The 21022-nt window shown below is 46.9% G+C and overlaps 1 protein-coding gene across 1 annotated transcript in view; it reads left to right on the top strand.

Moving 5' to 3' along the window:
• Positions 1-9877: 9877 nt before the first annotated feature.
• frmd4ba (FERM domain containing 4Ba) overlaps positions 9878-21022 on the top strand; it is a gene marked incomplete at its 5' end in the record, with an annotated part of 90423 nt that continues 79278 nt past the window's right edge. Inside the window, one exon of the mRNA XM_084317725.1 lies at positions 9878-10092. The remainder of the gene's footprint in view (positions 10093-21022) is intronic.

Here is a 21022-nt window from a genome sequence, read left to right as displayed (position 1 = left end):
ACGGTTCTCTGCTCCAGCGGTCACGGTCCCAAAGCAATATAATCCAACCAGAAATGGTTCTGCAGTCGCCGGTGTAGGTTCTCCGGTGTACATATCCAACGGTTCTCGTCTAGGACTCCTCGGGTGGGGGCACGAGTTTAGGCCGCCCAGCCTGGATAAGTGCACTAGCTATATACACGACGAACCGGTGGTAATGCTGGTCACGGAAGAACTGCAGCCGCACGATACACTATAAATGATAGACTATTACTTCACATTAGATTAAGTCGAACTCAACGCCACTGCGTTAAACTCCGACACTCCAGCAATCCATTCGCACGCGGTTCTCAATGCTCTATTTAGAGGCAAAGTGGCTCACTTCACTGCACGTTGTCTCGTGGTGAAGGCATCAAGGTTTTGGTAAGACTGAACTGAACTACTGCTGTTTACACCTTCGCCGTATTTATACGTAAGTTGAATTATCTAGTGCCAACCTCAGTTCTGTCTCGTATTACTGCGCAGACTCTGGACATGTTGAGACATGCCCGGAGTTGCCTTTGAACTTGCCGTTGGGGGCTTGGCCGTTGGCGCCTAGGGGTCGCTGTCCAATAGGAGAGCGAATATTACTCTGGTCTGTACCCAGGTAAAGGGATATTCCATGTATATATACAAATAATATACAAGGGATATCAAACGATATACAAATATCATACAAGGGATCTCAAGCAACAAATATATATATTCGGTTTAATCTGACCCTTTGTAACAGCCGCCTCCTAATTAGTCCGCACCTAATTAGATAAAGCAAAGACAGATTAATAGTCCTGTCAACTACTCAATGTCTGTTGTGGGGAGTAGGGCAATCTACAAAGTCAGTGGGTCATGATCGTCATCAAGGGAGTCAGGGAGCCTTGGCAACTCTATCAGCCTCGCCACGGGTCGGGTGTATGTCCGTCCCTGGGCAATAACTTCTGCCGCTCTGACCTTTCCGTCGGCACCAGTGATCACTTTGCTTACGCGGCCGGCCGGCCACATAGCTCGGGGTAGTGACTGGTCTACGATCATAACGACTGTGTCCACTTTTAAGTTGTCCCTGTCCTTGACCCGCTTCTGACGGGCTGGAAGGGATGGTAGGGAGCTTAGGAGGAAGCGGGCCTGAGACTGGTTGATATGTGCTTGGCTGTGTCTCCACATCCTCCGTCTGTTCCTCTTGTTCGGTCTGTACCCCGTCTGAGGAGGGGCTGGTTCCGGCCGCCCCATCAAGAAGTCGTTTGGGGTGCTGGGTTCGAGGTCAGCTACGTCGCTTGGAGCGCAGCTGAGGGGGGTGGAGTTCGGAACTCCCTCTTCTTGGGCCCACGGTTCTCTCACAGGCCTCTCGTCTACTGTCAATAGCCTCTCAACGGGCTGTACGAGAGAGTGGCCGGTGTCGCTCACCTTTGTGTGCAGGCAGCGTGTAAACGTGGGTTGACTGTCAAGTCCGTAGAGGGGGCCCTGGAGCGTCCACCCCAGTCGGGTCTGAACCGCGACTGGGCATCCTTTGGGTCCGATGTGGGCCACCTCAATTGGGAGAATGAGGTCCGCGTGGTCGGAGCCTATGAGCAGGGTCGGTGTGGCGCCGTCGATAAGCGGTATAGGTAGTCTGCGTAGGTGCTCGTACTTCGCCATCAGCTGTGGGATGGGGTAGGTGTACTGTGATAGGCCTATGTCGTGGCTGGTGAAGACGTTGGTGATGCTATACTGCTTCTCGGGCTGCTCGACCGCTGCTATCGTGAAGGAGACATTTTCACCCTTTATGGTCTTCCGGTCTCTTCTAATGGTACGGATTGTCATTGTTTCTTTGGCACCCCGCAGGCCCAACTGGGCTGCGGCGGAAGCGAGGAGGAGAGTCTTTTCAGACCCATCGTCTAGGACGGCGTAAGTGTCCAGGACCTTGTCCTCGTAACTCAGGAGCACTCTGACCACCTTGATGAGCACTCGGGGGGTCCCGCTATGCTGGTCTATGTGGAGCACTCCTGTTGGTGGGTTGCCTCGTCGGGCTATTCTTCTCATGTTATCCTCGCACAGGAATCGGCGGTGACCAGCCTGTGGGGGGTCAGACCCAATCCACTGCTCCATTTCGGCGATGGTCAGCCTCGGGAACACGTCGCACTGGTCCAGCCAGTGTCCTCCGCGGCAGTACGTACAGTCGATCTTCCATACCTCCTTTGCCGGGGGGTTGTCACCTGTCTGTGGTGACACAGAATCTATATGGTGCGAGTAGCACCGTGACTCCCAGTGTCTGCTGTAGCAGTCAGGACACCAGGGGGCAGTCCTATGGATCTTCGGTAGTGGTGCCATCGCCTCGGCCTGATACATCACCGTGACGGGCCCACTTTGGTTTCCTGGCGGACGCTTGTTGATGTCGTGCAGGACCTCCAGGTGGGAGCCGTCGCACTTGCTGCATCTCTTCTTTAAACGGCACTCAGCTGCCATATGGCTGCGCGCGCAGCGGAAGCAGCGGCGGTTGGCTTTGATCCACTGACTCACCTCGTCAGCGGTCAGCTTCTTGAAAGTGTCACATTGATACAGCCGATGTTCCTCTTCACAGTACTGGCATACAATCTTCCACTCCCCCTTGGTCGGGGGGGTGCTGTGGTTCTTGTGCTGCGGCACTGACTCGGCCTGGTGCATAACGGTCACTGACCGGCGGTTATCGTTGGACCTCCGATGTCCATCTCTAGGGCTAGAGTCACTCCACACGAATGTGTCCAGTCTCAGACTGCTGACCTCCCTGGCGAGGAAATCAGCTAGGTCTAGGAGGGATGCTTCTGGGCCGTTGGGGTCGCGGTGGTCTCTCTGCCGCCGAAAACGCTCTTGGCGGGCTGGAGGGAGCTTCTCCAGTATTCGCTCCACATTAGAGTTTGCATATAGTTCATGTCTCCCCTTCTCCTTTTGGGACCCCAGCATCCCCACGAGGGATTGTACCTTGATAGAGAGGTCATCCAGTGCTCTATTGTCTTTGGCTGGGGGGAGGCGGTCGATATCTCTTATTTCTTGTATCACGTAGTCCCATATGCGTCCATAACGCTGGTCGAGGGCCACTAGAGCCGCGGAGTATGGGGTGCTTGAGTTGGAATATGCCAGCGCTATATTATGCGCTCTGGGCACCTTGAGGTGCTTGAGGAGGATGGCATATTTGTACGACTCATCGGGGACGTCGGACATCATAGTCTCCAAGCACATCCGTAATTCCGTGTACTGTGCTCTGTCCTCGTGCGTAAAGTCTGGGAACGTCGGTGTGCCAAGGTACGATGCCATGGATGGCTGGCACATTGGTGAGCGTAGGGGAAGAGGCCTCCTGGGCGAGTCTCCCCGTACGTGTTGTCGTGGGTTGGTACTCGGTGGGTACCAGAGGCCGGGTACCCAGGTGCTGTTCCTCGGTGCTGACTGTACGTCAAACTCACCCGTGAGTTGGGTCGGGGGTTTGTAGTGCAGCGACTCAGGGCTGACGTCGGGGCTGTACTGGGCCTCCTGGTCCAGAGTACGTTGCTGCTGGTGGGCTTGACTTTCCTCCTCTTCCTCTTCCTCTTCTAGGTCCTGGAGTCTTCTAGTCAGTCTCTCGGCTACGTAGGCCGGTTCTTCCCGGTGGCTGGGTCTCGTATGGACCGGTCGGGGAGGGGGGTCGGAGACGTAGACAGGATCCTCCTGTTGGCCGGGTCCCGGGTCGCTTCGTCGGGTAGGGGAGTCGGAGACGTAGACAGGATCCTCTTGTTGGCCGGGTCCCGGGTCGCTTCGTCGGGTAGGGGAAGGTGCCCTAGACCCTTGTCGTGATGATCTCCGGGAGCTCCGTGCGGAGAGAGGGGGTGTCGCCCTGGCAATCAATTGTTCTATCATCTGCGCCTGCAGCCGGTCGCGCTCGGCTTCGCGCTGGGCATGGGCGGCGTCGCGCTCTGCTTCGCGCTGGGCATTGGCGGCGTCGTGCTGTGCATCGCGCTGGGCATTGGCGGCGTCGCGCTGTGCATTGGCGGCGTCGCGCTGTGCATTGCCGCGGTCTCTTTCAATGTTCTCTTCCGTCTGAAGGCGTCTCTCCTCCAGTCTTATGCGGTCGTCTTCACTCCTTTGTTGCGCCTGGAAGCGCTCTCGTTCGGTTGCAGAGTGTTCGCGTTCACTAAGGGCTTGCGCTTGGAGTTGCGCGTGAAGGCGCTCTCGTTCCGCTGCAGATTGTTCGCGTTCGCTTAATTGTTGCGCCTGGAGGCGCTCTCGTTGTTCGCGCTCGCTCGTCTGTTGTTGCGCCTGGAGGCGCTCTCGTTGTTCGCGCTCACTCGTCTGTTGAGCCTGGAGGCGCTTGCGTTCCATGGCAGAGTGTTCGCGCTCACTAAGCGTCTTTGCTTGAAGCCGGTCGCGTTCACCCTGAAGTCGGTCTCTTTCGGTGGAGGCTGCCAGTGTGGCGATCAAGGCTTGCGCCAGTATCTGGTCCGCCTGGCTGGGGGATGACACTGACGGAGGTGATCGGCTTCTGACAGAGCTCGTTGGAGATCTGTTCTCCTGGCGCGCCCCGAGGTCCATCTCCTGGGCGCGCTTCTCTTCTCTTGGTTGTGTGTCGGGTTCTGTCCCTGGAGCGCTTTCTTTATCCTGGAGCGCTCCGGGGACTATCCCGGTGACGTTGTCTGGAGGTATAGTCATGTCATGTCCCACCTGGTCCCCCCCGTGAGCTGAGTCAGTTTGGTCTGAACCCACTGGGGTCTCTACTGGCAGGGTCGCCTGGTCGATAGGATTTGACATGCTTTGACTATCCGCTTTATCCGTATTTAACGTCTGTTTAGATAAGCTAGGTAGTAGAACGACAGCGTATTCCTCCAGATAGGGAGGTGGCTGACGTTTGCGCTGCGGGCGTTCTAGCTTGGGAGAGCCGCTTGGAGAGTGTTCACCGCTGGCCATGGTTAATATCAATATTATATTAAATATTACACTGATACCCTCGAAGGACCAATTGTAACTGAGGGGTACAATTCCCTGACTGTATTAAAGAGTATGATATATTAAACCACTACTAGTTATGTACTTTAATTACTGGCCATACAGTACATGAATATATATGGTGAACACCCACACAAGAATACGGCATTGACACATAAAGTTCTATTTGGAGGGTATTTATTATTATTAAGCAACGTTAGGTTACAGATTGAGAATTAGGCTCGCGCTTGTATGGCGAAGAACATGCGTAAAGTCAGTCAAGAGCGTAAATCAATGAGAATAGTATGAATACTAGGATGGGTCTAAACTGACGCCACCTGTGGTATAGCAATTACATAGGGCACACTAGTACCAGCTGGAGACACTGGGGGGTTCCCTCCGGGTGTAAGGCCGGCAGGGGTAGAGGAATGTTCGGGTACAAAGTCTGGGTCAACGAGGAATAACGAGGCTCCAGATACAGGAGCCAGTGCATGTACTCCCTTGATCATCAGACAAAGCAACAGCTATAATCCAGTATGCTCGACAGCATGGAAGACAGCCAGCCAGCCTCTTCCTAGAGGCGGGCTCGAGTGATGATCCTCACGGGGGGTAGATCCCAAACGACAGTGGGATCGACGGTTCTCTGCTCCAGCGGTCACGGTCCCAAAGCAATATAATCCAACCAGAAATGGTTCTGCAGTCGCCGGTGTAGGTTCTCCGGTGTACATATCCAACGGTTCTCGTCTAGGACTCCTCGGGTGGGGGCACGAGTTTAGGCCGCCCAGCCTGGATAAGTGCACTAGCTATATACACGACGAACCGGTGGTAATGCTGGTCACGGAAGAACTGTAGCCGCACGATACACTATAAATGATAGACTATTACTTCACATTAGATTAAGTCGAACTCAACGCCACTGCGTTAAACTCCGACACTCCAGCAATCCATTCGCACGCGGTTCTCAATGCTCTATTTAGAGGCAAAGTAGCTCACTTCACTGCACGTTGTCTCGTGGTGAAGGCATCAAGGTTTTGGTAAGACTGAACTGAACTACTGCTGTTTACACCTGTGCCGTATTTATACGTAAGGTGAATTATCTAGTGCCAACCTCAGTTCTGTCTCGTATTACTGCGCAGACTCTGGACATGTTGAGACATGCCCGGAGTTGCCTTTGAACTTGCTGTTGGGGGCTTGGCCGTTGGCGCCTAGGGGTCGCTGTCCAATAGGACATTTACATTTACATTTAGTCATTTAGCTGACGCTTTTATCCAAAGCGACTTACAAGTTCTGTACGACAAGCCATCAGGAAGGGCACAACTCTATCAGCTGAGCAACAATGTTCATCAAAGTGTTGAGTGCTACAGTGTAGGTTAGTTTATTAGGACAAGTGCATGACAGTACGGTTAGTTAGGGTTAGATTTTTTTTTTTTTTTTTTTTTTTTTTTTTTTTAATTCAGATAATGGTTGAAGAAGTGCGTCTTTAGTCGACGGCGAAAGATTGGACGTGATTCGGCTGTCCTAACTGGGGTGGGTAGTTCATTCCACCATTGTGGGGCAAGGACTGAGAATAGGCGACTTCTCTTTGATGACCCTCCCGGAGCTTGGATAGGAGTAGGTCTGAGGCGGCCAGAAGATGCAGAGCGTAGGGGTCTTGAGGGTGTGTAGTTAGAGACCATTGACCGGAGGTAGGCGGGAGCGGTCCCCTTTGCCGCACGGTATGCTAGGTCGAGGGCCTTGAAGCGGATTCGTGCAGCAATGGGGAGCCAGTGCAGGTCCCTAAGAAGTGGGGTGACATGGGCCGACTTCGGTAGGTTTGAGATCAGGCGGGCCGCTGCGTTCTGAATGAGTTGAAGAGGCTTAGTGGCAGTGGGCGGGAGGCCAGCGAGCAGTGCATTGCAGTAGTCGAGGCGGGAGATGACTGTTGATTGGACGAGGAGTTGGGTGGCTTCTTTTGTCAGGAAGGGGCGTATCCTTCTGACATTGCTCAGGAGGAATCGGCAGGTTCTGGTCGTCGCTGCGATGTGAGCAGAGAAGTTCAATTGGTCGTCGAGGACAACACCAAGGTTCTTGGCGGTCGGGGACGCAGTCACAGCTGCATTCTCGACTGTGATTGAAAGGTCGGTTAGGGGGGAGGATTTGGCCGGCAGGTGGAGCAATTCTGTTTTGCTTAGGTTCAGTTTGAGGTGGTTGGACGTCATCCAGGCTGAGATGTCGGGATGACGTCCAACCACCTCAAACTGAACCTAAGCAAAACAGAATTGCTCCACCTGCCGGCCAAATCCTCCCCCCTAACCGACCTTTCAATCACAGTCGAGAATGCAGCTGTGACTGCGTCCCCGACCGCCAAGAACCTTGGTGTTGTCCTCGACGACCAATTGAACGAGCGAATATTACTCTGGTCTGTACCCAGGTAAAGGGATATTCCGTGTATATATACAAATAATATACAAGGGATCTCAAGCAACAAATATATATATTCGGTTTAATCTGACCCTTTGTAACAGTTAGAGTTAGGGTTAGAGTTAGAGTTAGGGTTAGAGTTAGAGTTAGAGTTAGAGTTAGGGTTAGGGTTAGAGTTAGGGTTAGAGTTAGGGTTAGAGTTAGGGTTAGGGTTAGGGTTAGAGTTAGAGTTAGAGTTAGAGTTAGAGTTAGGGTTAGAGTTAGAGTTAGAGTTAGGGTTAGAGTTCGAGTTCGAGTTCGAGTTCGAGTTAGAGTTCGGGTTAGGGTTAGAGCTAGAGTTCGAGTTAGGGTTAGATTTAGAGTTAGAGTTAGGGTTAGGGTTAGAGTTCGAGTTAGGGTTAGATTTAGAGTTAGAGTTTGAGTTTGAGTTAGGGTTAGGGTTAGGGTTAGAGTTAGTGTTAGAGTTAGGGTTAGGCATGTTAGTGGTTATGTTTAAGGTTAGGTTAAGGGGTAAGGGAATGAATGTAAGTCAATGGACTGTTCTCATAAAGCATAAAATATTTCTGTCTGTGTGTGTGGGGGGGTTAGGACAGGATGCACATTGACAATGGGCCAATGAGACTGGCACAGTGAGTCAGTCGGAGGGGGGGTGTCTCTCTCTCAGGGTGATTGACACTCTCCATGTTAACATCTGTTCCATGAGACATAGCGACTGAGCATAATCCCCCTGTACTTAAAATTCATAGGGTTATCCCTCTGTCGACAATAAACCATGATCCCCATGCATAGACTGTCTGGACTTCCCTGCTCATTTTATACATGGTTGACTGTCATTTAATATGTGCTGCTGTGTTAACTCAACTTAACTCATTAAGATCAAGCCACGCGCGTCTTAGTTACACAGGCGTATTGCTTGTCGGTGGCCACTACTGTCGAGTAATTATGGGGCGTTAATGATTGTGTAAAATCCAAGTCAAATATATAATAAAATCCCACTGGAAAGAACATACACGTGTGACGTAATTCAGATAATTTTCCTTTTTAAGATTCCATGTAAGGATTTTGTTGGCAGCTGAAATTATTCTTGGCATAAATACACATTTTAGAAATCAATTGTCTTTTGTATGTTTTTCCCCCTCCCAAACTGCACTTCTATAACTCACTTTTCAGTATTGAATAGTATCCAAATCTTTATGCCTCAAGATGATTACCATGCATGGAAAATATGTATTACTGTACTCAGCATGTTATGGGGAATAATAATGTGTTTATATCCTATAGGAAAAGTGTCATCCTAACAATAGCTTGTGGGCTAATCTTAATAGGCATGGAGGCCAAACTGAGATTTGGGGGGGGGGGGGGGGGGTTGCTTAGTGCACACATGGCACTGGGGTGAGCCTAATCACGGTCTAGCAGAAATCCTCACAAATGGGGGGATGGGGGCTGTCCCTTGGGTGACTCATTTAGGCTTTGAAGAAAGCATTTTGCTCCGTGCAGTAACACACCAGTCCGTTGCCTAGACACAAAGGATCATCTTTTGTGCTCTCGCTCCTCCTCTATGGGCTAATGTGTGTATATGCAATGCTGAGATTAGCCACCTTTTCTGTCACGGTGCCCTGTGACCCGGTCCCAGCTAGTTTACAGTAGAAAATAGACTGTTTTAGCAACTCCCATTTCCTAACCTCTGCAGTTCATTTGGGTTACGGTTGCTTTTCCATTGTTCAGTGTGCCATGACTCCACACTCCCTTCCTTCCTCTTTGCAATGCACTACTCACTGCTGGAAAATATGCAATTTGCCCATTGGCATCAAAATATAGAAGAAATTAGGGAAGAACAAGTTGTAATAAACTAGCATAAACCCGTCCCTGTAATTTATGAACATTTTATAATTCTGTCTTACCTTTTCCAATCTATTTTTCAAAAAGTGGAACTTACTAACAGAGAGGCTCCATCTGATTATCACTGAGATATCAGGATGACGGACAGCCCCAGCAGCTTCCGCCTCACAGAACTAGCCATCCATGAAATCTGAATTAAGTCTGGGCATGCCTGATATTAATTCGACCATATTAGGAAGGCTGCACCCTGTCACAAAGTGATGCAATATTAAGTAAACAAAATAGCCTAACTGGTCTCAATTCCCTGATGTAAGCCTACAAATCTGGCCTAACACTAAATGCTTAAAACTGAAACAGCAATCCTTATAAGGCTGCTTATAATAGGATACTTTCATTTCATGTTGTTGTTTTTCTTGGACTGCTGCAGGACTGTTGGAAAAGAGGATGTTTAAAAAATGCTTTACCAATAAGCCTAAGGACATAATACGCTCACGTTCACAAGGTTGCCTTTCTTACACTTTCGCCCCCCTCTCCCCCATATGCCCAAAATCTAACGGCTCCGCGTGGAGCGTGTGTTTACGCACCAGAGAGCGCTCTTCTATTGGACAGGTCTGTGTGCACACAGGCAGGGACAGAGGGAAATCCGTTTGCTCGGTGAATCGTTGAAGGTGGCAGGAGAGAGAGGGGAGGCGGGGTGTGTGAATAGATGGGACTGAGCGACAAGGTTATGCAGACTAGGCAGCTTTCCTTCCTGGACCCGGCCGATCTTTGAGCCTATAGCTCCGTTCTTTATTGTAGTCTCTTTTATGAGTTCTGGCGGCGGAGGACAGTGGGGGATTTATTTCATTAACCGGTGCCGGTTGAAACCTTCTGTTCAAACAAGCGGCGGAGTTCACATCGATCTCAACGGCAAGTCGCCAACAATAGAATAGATACAAGGTAGGATTATGTTTTAATCTAGTTCTTCAATATGTTATGATTGGTTACAATACAGCGAATATTGTAATCTCGAACGACGTGTGTTCTTGCGACCAACCTTTGAACTATGTTATCTTGTTTTTAAACTGTTTCATTGTGTTTTGGTCATAACCTGCACGCGTTGTAGTCATTCAGCACTTACAGTACAACCTGTCTTTGGCTGTTCGTACACTAGGCGATCAAGTTGAGTGAGCTGCAATAGCCACGGAGCTCTAATTGTAGCTATTTTATTTACTAACTGATTCAATATCAAACCAATAAAATAAAATGTCCTCATGACACTTTGGCTAATCAGGTCATAATAAGGTCAATATCACTTTACCAAAATTGCAGAGTGATGGTTGTTGAAATATAGTTATTTTCTTTCTTGCTTAGAAAAGTGCTGAAGTTGTTACAACTGTGTCACATGTGGGATTATAATTTTGAGAACAGAGTATTATAATAATGATGTCACCATGGCCACTAGTCGTTACACTAGAGTTCTAGAAAGAAAAGTTGGCTATTATGGTTATTTGTACAGTTGAAGCAAGAGAGTAAACAAGTCATTCACAGTCACTTGTGTGCAGGCTACTTACACATGCACAGCAATGCACAAACCTTTTTTTTTCTTATTTTTTTTTTAAAGATCTTTCTTTCTTTCTTTCCTGGTCTTAGTCAGCTCTACAGTGTGTGAATTTCCTGCTTCCTGTGCAACATAAACAATGGGAGAGAACAAGCATATCCTGCTTGCTTGAGTCTTGTGTGAGCCTGTACTAACTCAATATTATCGTGAATCATGTTATTATAACATCATGGTACACACATTTTGTTGTCTAAATTGATCATAAATATATAATTATTAAGTAAATTTATCATAAAACAACATCTGATATTTATTTTGTGGGTTTTGGTTTTGGTTTGATTGATATCACACTTTACAATACCATGCAGTTTGAGGAACACAAATTGTATCATTATATTGAATGTGATTTTGCTTTGCTATGTGAGTCGATATTGTGATACATTGAAAACAAATTCCTTATGATTAGCCTATTGTGATATGAATCCTTTCAATATCACCACCACCAGCCCTATCTTGGACCATGGGAATAGGGTTATAAAAGGAATTAAATTCTGATGAAACAAGTATTGTACAGTTATAATGCAAACTTTCAGATAGTCAAGCCATGTCACGCTTCCTTTATGAATCCCCTTGGGGGAACTTCAGGTGTCATAGCAGCATGGGGGAGGGGGGAGGGGAAGAACAGGCAGGGGGAAAAGACAATAATACAAATAGTAACTAATAATAATAATAGAATTACTACTAATAAAATTAGTAGTATAGATGGCAGTATATTCTATCAATATTCATAATAATAGTAGACATGGTACACATAGTAGCACACTGCGCTAGAGTCCGTACAATGTTTAGTAATTAAGAGTCAGACAGTCCTAACAATTCTCAAGTTCTACAGACGTTAGTTCTCCAACTATTGGCAGTGGTTGGAGTTACACGTGTGCAGTCCCAGGCCAAGTCCTAGTACATGGTAGCAGTCTACCCTGGAAAACTATTCACTTATACGTTTCTCTATATCAGTGTTTTTCTAAGTGTGAGTCGGGACATGTTGTATAACGCATTGTAGTTTAGCAGTATAAAAGACATGTTGAATCAAACACTGTAGGTTGGCAGTTTAGCAGTCTAAAAGACACGTTGAATCAAGCACTGTAGGCTAGCAGTTTAACTATCTAAAAGACACGTTGAATCAAACACTGCAGGCTAGCAGTTTAACAGTCTGAAAGCCGGATACATTTTGTCCTATTAGCCAACACAATAATCTGCCAAATCAGTTTTGGGTCATACAAATATTTATTCTGAAAACGTGGGTTTAAAGCACAGCTCTATGTCATGTGTCACTGGCTGTCAGTGATTGATATCATTTGGTGAAGCCTGCTTTGAAGATAGCCAGCACCATGCCTGTTGCTACAGTGACAGAACAAAAGCGCCAACAGGACTGCATGGTTTGAATAGGGGACAATATTGAATTTGTGGTTCATAAAAGAGACACGCACGACACAGACATACAGAGAGAGAGAAAGAGAGAGAGAGAGAGAGAGAGAGAGAGAGAGAGAGAGCATGGTCTCATGCAAGCAAAAACAAATACAATTATATGCATGTGTTGATGTGCATACGCACACACGTGCGTGCGCAGACTCACAGACACTCCCACAAACTACAAAGGGAACGCAGCATTGTGTTGACTTCAGTCTAGGATGTTCAGTAGCTTTTAATGGGGTCAGCGCTTCCAATTCAATAAAGCTATTAATTGTCACAGAAGATTCCGACACATGGTGTTCAGCCAGCAGCAGATGAGAGTTATTTGCCAATCAGGCGGCACATTAATGGACTCATTTACTATGAGCCGGTCTCTCGTAGGACAAACAGTGATAAACAGAGACTCGTCTGTCTAGACAAAACTGTCAGTGCTCCTGAAGTGGTGGCTCATCCACCACACTAGTGGGCCTGAGAGTTGTGCTCATGACGTCTTCCCACCTTCCTTCAAAGCCCCTCTTTCCTCTTAAAATTGGTCATCAGCATTTTCAGTGTTTTCTTTTCCCACACATCTTAACTTTTTTTTCTTTTTCACTCTCATTTCGACAAGAGCATTGGCAGTCATTTGATACTGTGGTCCCACGAGTTCATACCTCACGTCTTCTCGCTAGACAGGTTTTGACTCAAGAACATTCCTCATCATAGGGCGGCTGGGTGGCGCAGCGGACATTGCGCTTGTCACCAACGCAAGAGACACCGGGTTCGAATCCGGCTGTCGCCGTTGCCTCTGGCTTGGGCCGGCCGTCATACTAACTCAATTGGCAGAGTTAGCGGGTGGAAGTCGATGGGTGGTAATCTGGACGTTGTGGACAGCGACTCCTACAGGTCGGTTGGGGGACGCCTGCACTGGCGGGGGTAGTGTGAGCCTCCCACACGTTACACCTCGCCAATGAGAGTCCGCGCTCAGGCGCGCTGGCAGGTGAAAAGATGTGACAGGCTGCCTCCTCGTGTATCGGAGGGGACACGTGATGCAAGGCTTCTATCCTCCCTACAACCGGCCAGTGGGGGGCATATGCGAGCAACGTTCAAGACAGGGGAGGGGAGAATTGGAAACACGAAATTGGGATGGGAGAAAAATTGAAAAAAGAGGAGAGAAAGTGGATAAAAAAAATAACATTCCTCATCCTCTGTACAGACTACACTCCCAAGTCCTCACTGAACGCAAAGTGAGAGTGTTTTAATGGAAATAACTGAACATAATGACTAATAATCACCTTTGAGAAATCCCTTTAAAGGGCCACTTTGCCGGAAAAACAACGCTGATTTATTTTGTGCATAATCTCACAAATATCCCAAGGCTCTAAACTGTTTTGCACACGTTTGTTTGGTTTGACAGCTATTGAGAGTTAATGAGTTTGACTTTCTGCTCCTATGGTGTCATCAGAGGACACTGAATCCTTGTGTTGTGTTAATTACGGCTTATTGAAATGATGTAGATAAAAAAAATAGCAATCCATATTGCAATCCTTATCTCTTATTTTTTTATAGAGCCTTTAGAGCCTTGTGATATGTATGAGATTATGTGCAAAATGAATGTTTTTCGACAACGTGCCCCTTTAAGTTAATAATTTTCTTATTTTCACATATCAATATGAGTATCAATGTACTTTTGTGTTTCTATTTAGATTCTTTCTGCTACTCTGTCTGCATTAGTTGATTATCATTGAGTTGTAATGTAGGTTCATCAGGGCCTCAAAGCATTCCTGGTCAATGCCTGTTTGTGGGTCAACAGTAATCTTTAGGCTTAGCAGCAGCACTGAAAATCAATTCACATCCCCATACAGAAGGGAACAAACTAGTTGAGAATCGCTGTAAACAATTAAAAGAGGCCCAATTTGATTAGAAGGCTTCACCACAGCAGCGAGCCTGAGCTTGCGGTGCACGTCAGAGCACTTACCACCACAGTATGACAGTCAAATATGACTCAGTCCTCTGGTGAAAACACAAGTGGAGCAACTCATAAGACACAAAGAGACAGATAAAAGGGTGCTGGGGTTATCAGAGCGATCCCTTTGACCTGTTTTGTTGGAGAGCACTCGACACGCCCTCATTGCTCCCTGTGTGTCCTAGAAGGAAGGGAACCACCACCAACACAGTTCACACTGTCTTGTCTGTTGGGTAAACAGGAATCTGTTCCCTCTTGGCTCTGGACCAACGCAGCAGTAGGGGGCAGGCAGGCGGTGCATCTTTTCCCTTACTTCTGTCCTCAGACAGGACATCCTGCACAAATAGTCTGAGCCTCGTCTTTGCATCGCAAGGAGAGCGCTGGCGTCCTGGAATATTCCAGACATGTTGTGTTATGCACCGTTTTATTTGGATTATTTGGAGCTTTATGAGACGAACGTGTCATTTTTCATACCGTTTTCAGTGTGGGGTTCTGGTCTCTGACTGTGTAGGCCCACAACCCCTTACTCTACTTGTTTGAATAATGGCGTATGGTGGTGTACCTACCTACTACCTACCCTGTCCTCCATGTTGAGCTATAGGGCAGGGCAATACATCAATACTTATCATATATCGTCCGAATGTGTTGGTATTGCTTTTGTTTTGTGTTTTTTACATGAATAAATGAATGCTAAAAGGCAAATACTGGGTCATATTTCTCAGTTATTTCTGAAACGTTTTTGAGAATGTGGGTTGAAAGCATATCACACTTCCCGTTACCATGCAGTCATATGATAAGCAGAGGCTTGATTACCTAACATGATTTCCTAAACGGATATTGTGACATACAGTAGGTATATATCAATATAGAAAAGGTCTTCAAGTCAAGTCAAGAGTTTTAATTGTCACGGCATACAGGTATACAATGAAATGCGGCTGGTCTTATATCTAATATTAGGGATGCCCCGATCGATCGGCCACCGATCGTTATCGGCCGATAATCAGTATAAATATGCGATCGGTGATAATGCTTTATTTTCGCCGATCGTCAAAACCGATCGAAAAACATGATCCAATTCTTAGCGGAGATCTCACAGTCACTGCTGACTTCTCTCTCAGACACACAGAGCTGCTTGCAGCGTACGGCGCCTCCTCCTCCCCAGCCCCTCCCGCACTCATGTAAACAAGAGCCTCGCAGTCTGCTATAGTCTGGTGCATGATGCGACGTGAGCTAACGTTGGCTACCAGTACCTACCGAGCTAACGTTACTGTTTAAACTAAATGACCCAGTGACTACATGAGGCATTGTCTAACGTTATCTAGCTGGCTAGCTACTGATAGCTGCTGATATCAACAAATGCTCCAGCAATAGTCGAGTGCATGATAAGTTACCTCCGTTGACTCGGTAGCTCACGTTAGCTCACGTTAGCTCTAAACTAAATAGTTCACTGAGGCGTTGTCTTAACGTTATCTAGCCGGCTAGCAGTAGCTACAGATAGCTCCTGATATCAATGTCTTATAACATTGATTCGATGCGTATTCGAGCTGAGGGCTTGCTGAATGTGATTTATACCAATACTAGGGTCCAGCTGCAGCGCCGGAGAATCCTGGCCGTAGCTGGAGGCTACTCGAGTACACACAGACAGTGGAGCTGTTTGCAGATAGCGAGCATTTTGACTTGTTGCATGGTGGCGATGTCTCGCAGATAATACAAGTACAAGTCTAATTATATAATATATATATTTTATAAAAAAAATATATATGTTATATAAAATATTATAATTTTTTTTAATCAAAAACTATCGGTATCGGATCGGTATCGGCCGATATGGCTCAAGACGATCTGTGATCGGTATCGGTGGCAAAAAACGTGATCGGGGCATCCCTATCTAATATCACGATATTTATGTTTTTTTTCCTATGTTGAGTTATGTGTTTCTGTTCAGAATAATGGAGAAGGTAATGGCATTGAGCCTGTGTAGAGAAGGGACCCCCACACGGTCTGCTCCTCTGGGAGGCTGCTCCTCCCATATGGCTTAGCATGATGAAAGAGACTGTATTAAGACAAGCACCAATCTATTTAAGGATGGAGGGCTTTCCCCTTTGTGAACAATTCCACCCAAATGTAATCCCTCCTGCCCATCTCCCTATGCATTATTTAGAAAATGGACGAGGATGGATTTATATAGATTATCCATTTGTTTTGATGGGGCTCTTCTCAGTAAGTGCCCTGTGGCCCCTGAGGGAATTAGAATCCATACGACATCCTTGGTAAACAGGATGGACACGTAACTCACTCATGTAGAACGTGTTTTCATTGAAACAACAGGATTTAATCAAAAAAACTAAGAGATACTAATACATCTCATACATACGTCTTTATTAGGGCGATAGACTTCATGTACTTCCAGGGGCAGGATTCTAAACCATTACAACAACTCTGGGCTTGGACGTTTTATTTGAGTAATTACCGAGATGATGGCATAAATGGAGACCATACTACATTTAGGCCAAGATAACGACCCGCTACACCATGTTCATATCGGGGCACAAGCCGACCAGCAGGTCTATAGTTGGTGTATATATGGTATTGCTTCCAATGTGTTGTTTACCACAGGCACAGGTTGCAGAGGGAAGAACGCGAGCCCCAGGCCATCATAACTCCCTGCTGGCCCAGCAGCACCAGCTACACCGCTATAGCACACTAATACTATAGCACTCGCTCTGTTTATGTTTGTCTTCTCCTCTGTGCAAATACGAAATTACTCTGAGGCGGAGAAAGTGAAAATAACAACAAAGCAAAGCCCCCTGACACCCTCTCTCTCTCTCTCTCTCTCTCTCTCTCTCTCTCTCTCTCTCTCTCTCTCTCTCTCTCTCTCTCTCTCTCTCTCTCTCTCTCTCTCTCTCTCTCTCTCTCTCTCTCTCTCTCTCTCTGGCTGTGGATGTGATCCTGTTGGTTTTACTGAGCTAGAGAGGTGGTGGTGTGAGGGGGAGTTCTGACCATGATCCTTGCTATATTTATGCCACTTGTGTTTTTTGCTTTCCATCCATTTCTCTCTCTCTCTCTCTCTTTCTCTTTACCTCTCTCTCTCTTACTATCTCTCTTAAATACACTATTCCTTCATCTTTCTCTGTGTCACACACACACGCACACATATATACACACACACACACACACATACACACACACACACACACACACACACACACACACACACACACACACACACACACACACACACACACACACACACACACACACACACACACACACACACACACACTCACGAGAAGTGCCATTACTGTATAGCACTAATTTAAAAGGGGGTCGTTTCAGAGGGCTGGGTGATAATGGAGGCTCGATACTGGATGTGTGGGGGTTGTAGAACCATGGAGAGGCCCTGAAAGGCCCTGAGAGGAGAGAGAGCTGCTGCACTCTGTGTCTAACAGAGAGGTACATCATCATCAGCACCACCATCATCATCTTCATGATGTGAGCAGACAACATACTCCTCCACAGCCTCCAGGCTCCATGGTGATCAATACCACCGCTCCACCACCGTTAAAGCCCCATGTGAGCGTTTCACACATCTAGCGCCGGAAGCCATATAGAGAGGCCTGGTAAAGAGAGACAGACACCAGAGACTAGCATATGAATCTGTAATATATTGAGCTTCACCAGCCCCCCCCCCCCCCCCCCCCCACATCCCAATCCCCATCTCTCATATCTGGCCTAAAGTGATTTCCGGACTAGTTTATTGAGTCTGTATGCGCTTAGATTGTCTTTTTGTTTAGCCAAACAGAGACTTTGTGTGTTCCCTCAGCAGTGATGTTGTTAATATTGGTAATATTAGTGTGGGATCGATGGTGGGTGTATCTCTAATTCTCTAGGAGTCACTCTGGTGGTGAATGTGTGGTCGGTAGACAATAGAGATTATAGGTGCAGAGCTATAGAGTGTGTGTGGGGGGCTTAACACTCATCATTAACGGGGTGTTATATGAGACCCCCGTCTTTCAGTGGATTAATGCTGGACACTTACCACCCTCACTGAGAAGAGACAGATATAGAGCGAGAGAGAGAGAGAGAGAGTGAGAGGGGGAAACGGTATCGAAAAGCAATACCCATCGGTACCAGACCCGTTTCTGAAGCTAGCACAAATTAATGGAAGTGGATATAAACCACTAGCCTAGCTTAAAACTCCAGGAGAGGTGTTTTTGGCCAACGGCTCGGCTAGCTGATCCGTATCCGCTTCCATTAATTTGTGCTAAGCTAGGCTAGTTTACATCCGGATAACTATTACTAGATACTATATACTACTATAATATCTATCTACTACTAATACTAGACTTTGCACAGACAAAAAAAAACAGTTTTTTATCGGATTGGATCAATGATTTTCTTTCAACCAAAAGATACAAATGGAAAAGATGACGCTCCTGTCCACGTGATGTTATCAATAACTGAGAGGAGTGTGTGACTTTAACATTTTTATTTTGTATCATTTGAATTCCTATTGATCAATGATTACTTTTATTTTTTCTATTAAATGTTTTACTCATCACAAAAACATTGCTGTGGAACCAGTATCAAAATTGTATAAGTATTTGAACCAGCCCACGCACCCACGCACGCACGCACGCACGCACGCACGCACGCACGCACGCACGCACGCACGCACGCACGCACGCACGCACGCACCCACGCACGCACGCACGCACGCACGCACGCACGCACACACACACACACACACACACACACACACACACACACACACACACACACACACACACACACACACACCCTACACACACACCCACACACACACACACACACACACACACACACACACACACACACACACACACACACACACACACACACACACACACACACACACACACACACACACACACCAAACACTACTTTCCAGAGACACCACCCCCAGTCATCAGCCTCCACAGGGCCACCGCAGCAGCTTAGAAAGTAGTTATAGCTGCAGTCACCTTCACAGCTGTGGAGGAGGAGGGGGAGGAGAAGAGCAGGGTGGGGAGGAGCGGGAGGATGAGAGCTGGGTGGGGAGGGAAGTCATTATCACCTGCCCCCGTGGACCAGAACAGAGCACCCGCTGGTCCACTCAGACAGGCCAATCTGAGCACCACGACACAGACAGAGGGGTCACAGAGGAGGTCTGTCTCTTACCCATGACATGAGAGATGGTACGGAGACACAGAAAGGGGAAGAAGGAGGCTGTCTGGCCGCCCGTCATACAGAGAGGGAAAACCACGTCTCACTGATTCAATAGGAAAAGCCGCCTTATGATCTAAGGTCTGTTCTACATTGTGTTGTGTTAAAAGAGGCTTGGCCGCTTCCTGCATCAGTTTTAATTGAAGGATATCCTAAGAGCCTGGCTGTAGGTAGGGAGTACCCTTTCACCTACTATATTCTATTGTAACGACAGCACGACTGGCTCAAATAGCACAGGACGGTCACGTTTACAGTAGCGGGCCTGGGGGGCCCCTCGCGTAGGCATTTACACAGACAATAACTAGAGGCGTCAATCAGCAACACGAGGGCCCTCGGAACTCCATTACCGTGGCCTGTCACCTCGTATGATGGTACCTTGTAGACACAATCAATGGCGTTGGCTGACTATCCAAATGAATGATGTCAGGCCAGTGTTGAATGTAGCTGGTGATAATGTGACCCTGCCATAGGGAGAGAAAGCTGATATAGGCTCCTAAGCAGGCTGGCTGTGCTATAGAGAGCGACAGCCTCCGTAGCAACGTGGTAACAGGTGTCAACCACAGTGGGTGGTGAGGTAATGGCTTATCGCCCCCAGGGGAAGGCGGTGGCGAAAGGTGTGGTCAGGAAAACAAATTATCCTTGTTGTTGTTATTGGAGGAATTCTTTTATTGGACACTTGAAGGTGTGACTTGCAGCCAGGTGATGACAAGATGTTGTCACTTGTTTGTTCACGTTTTGTTGCCATTTATTTGCAATAAATAGTTATCTTTTTCCATACAGGACATCAAATGTGATTTGAGAGATGTTTACTGTACAAAATGCTAAGAAAGGGATTAAAAGGACATGTATTTATATTGTTGGGTTAACTTGTTGAACAATGCTGATATACATTTAAGAATGAGTTAAGAGTTTAATAAATAAATTAATACATTTAAGAATCGCTTTTGGTTAAAAAAAAGAAAAGAAAAACGTTTGTATAGCTATTTTCGAGGGTTACAAGTGTGAATTATCTTTATTTTTTGTTTTGGAGGGTAGCTTAATTTGATGAGAATATAGGACACGCATTATGCTTCAGCCGGTACCTTTTCAGTCAGGCTGAAGCATCTACACAGCATAGTAGTTTACTACTACTACTACTACTACTACTACTACTACTACTACTACTACTACTACTACTACTACTGCTACTGCTACTACTACTACTACTACTACTACTACTACTACTACTATAGTACTACTACTATTGTACTGCTACTACTACTATAGTACTACTACTATTGTACTGCTACTGCTACTGCTACTACTACTACTACTACTACTACTACTACTACTACTACTACTACTACTACTACTACTACTACTACTACTACTACTGCTACTAAATAAAATAAATAAATCAGAGACATTTTGTCTCGACACTTATACGGGTACACAACGTAAGGAGCACATGTGATAGTAGCCTATGAACGGTGAAAGTATCAAATTAGAAATTCTAGATGTTGCACATGTACGCAGAAACTGTGCTATACTGAGTATCTGGTATAAGCTGTGGCTGCACCACTGTACACATTTATAAATCCTCAATTGACTCTCAGCGGCCTCACTCTCCCCATCAAATCACTATACCCCTTGAAATCGCTCTGACAGAACAAGGCCCTAAGAGCGCCTCCAGT

This window comes from Notolepis coatsorum (genome assembly GCF_963971535.1).
Source record: "Notolepis coatsorum genome assembly, chromosome: 6".
NCBI lineage: Eukaryota > Metazoa > Chordata > Actinopteri > Aulopiformes > Paralepididae > Notolepis > Notolepis coatsorum.
This window is presented reverse-complemented; position numbering and strand designations above follow the sequence as displayed.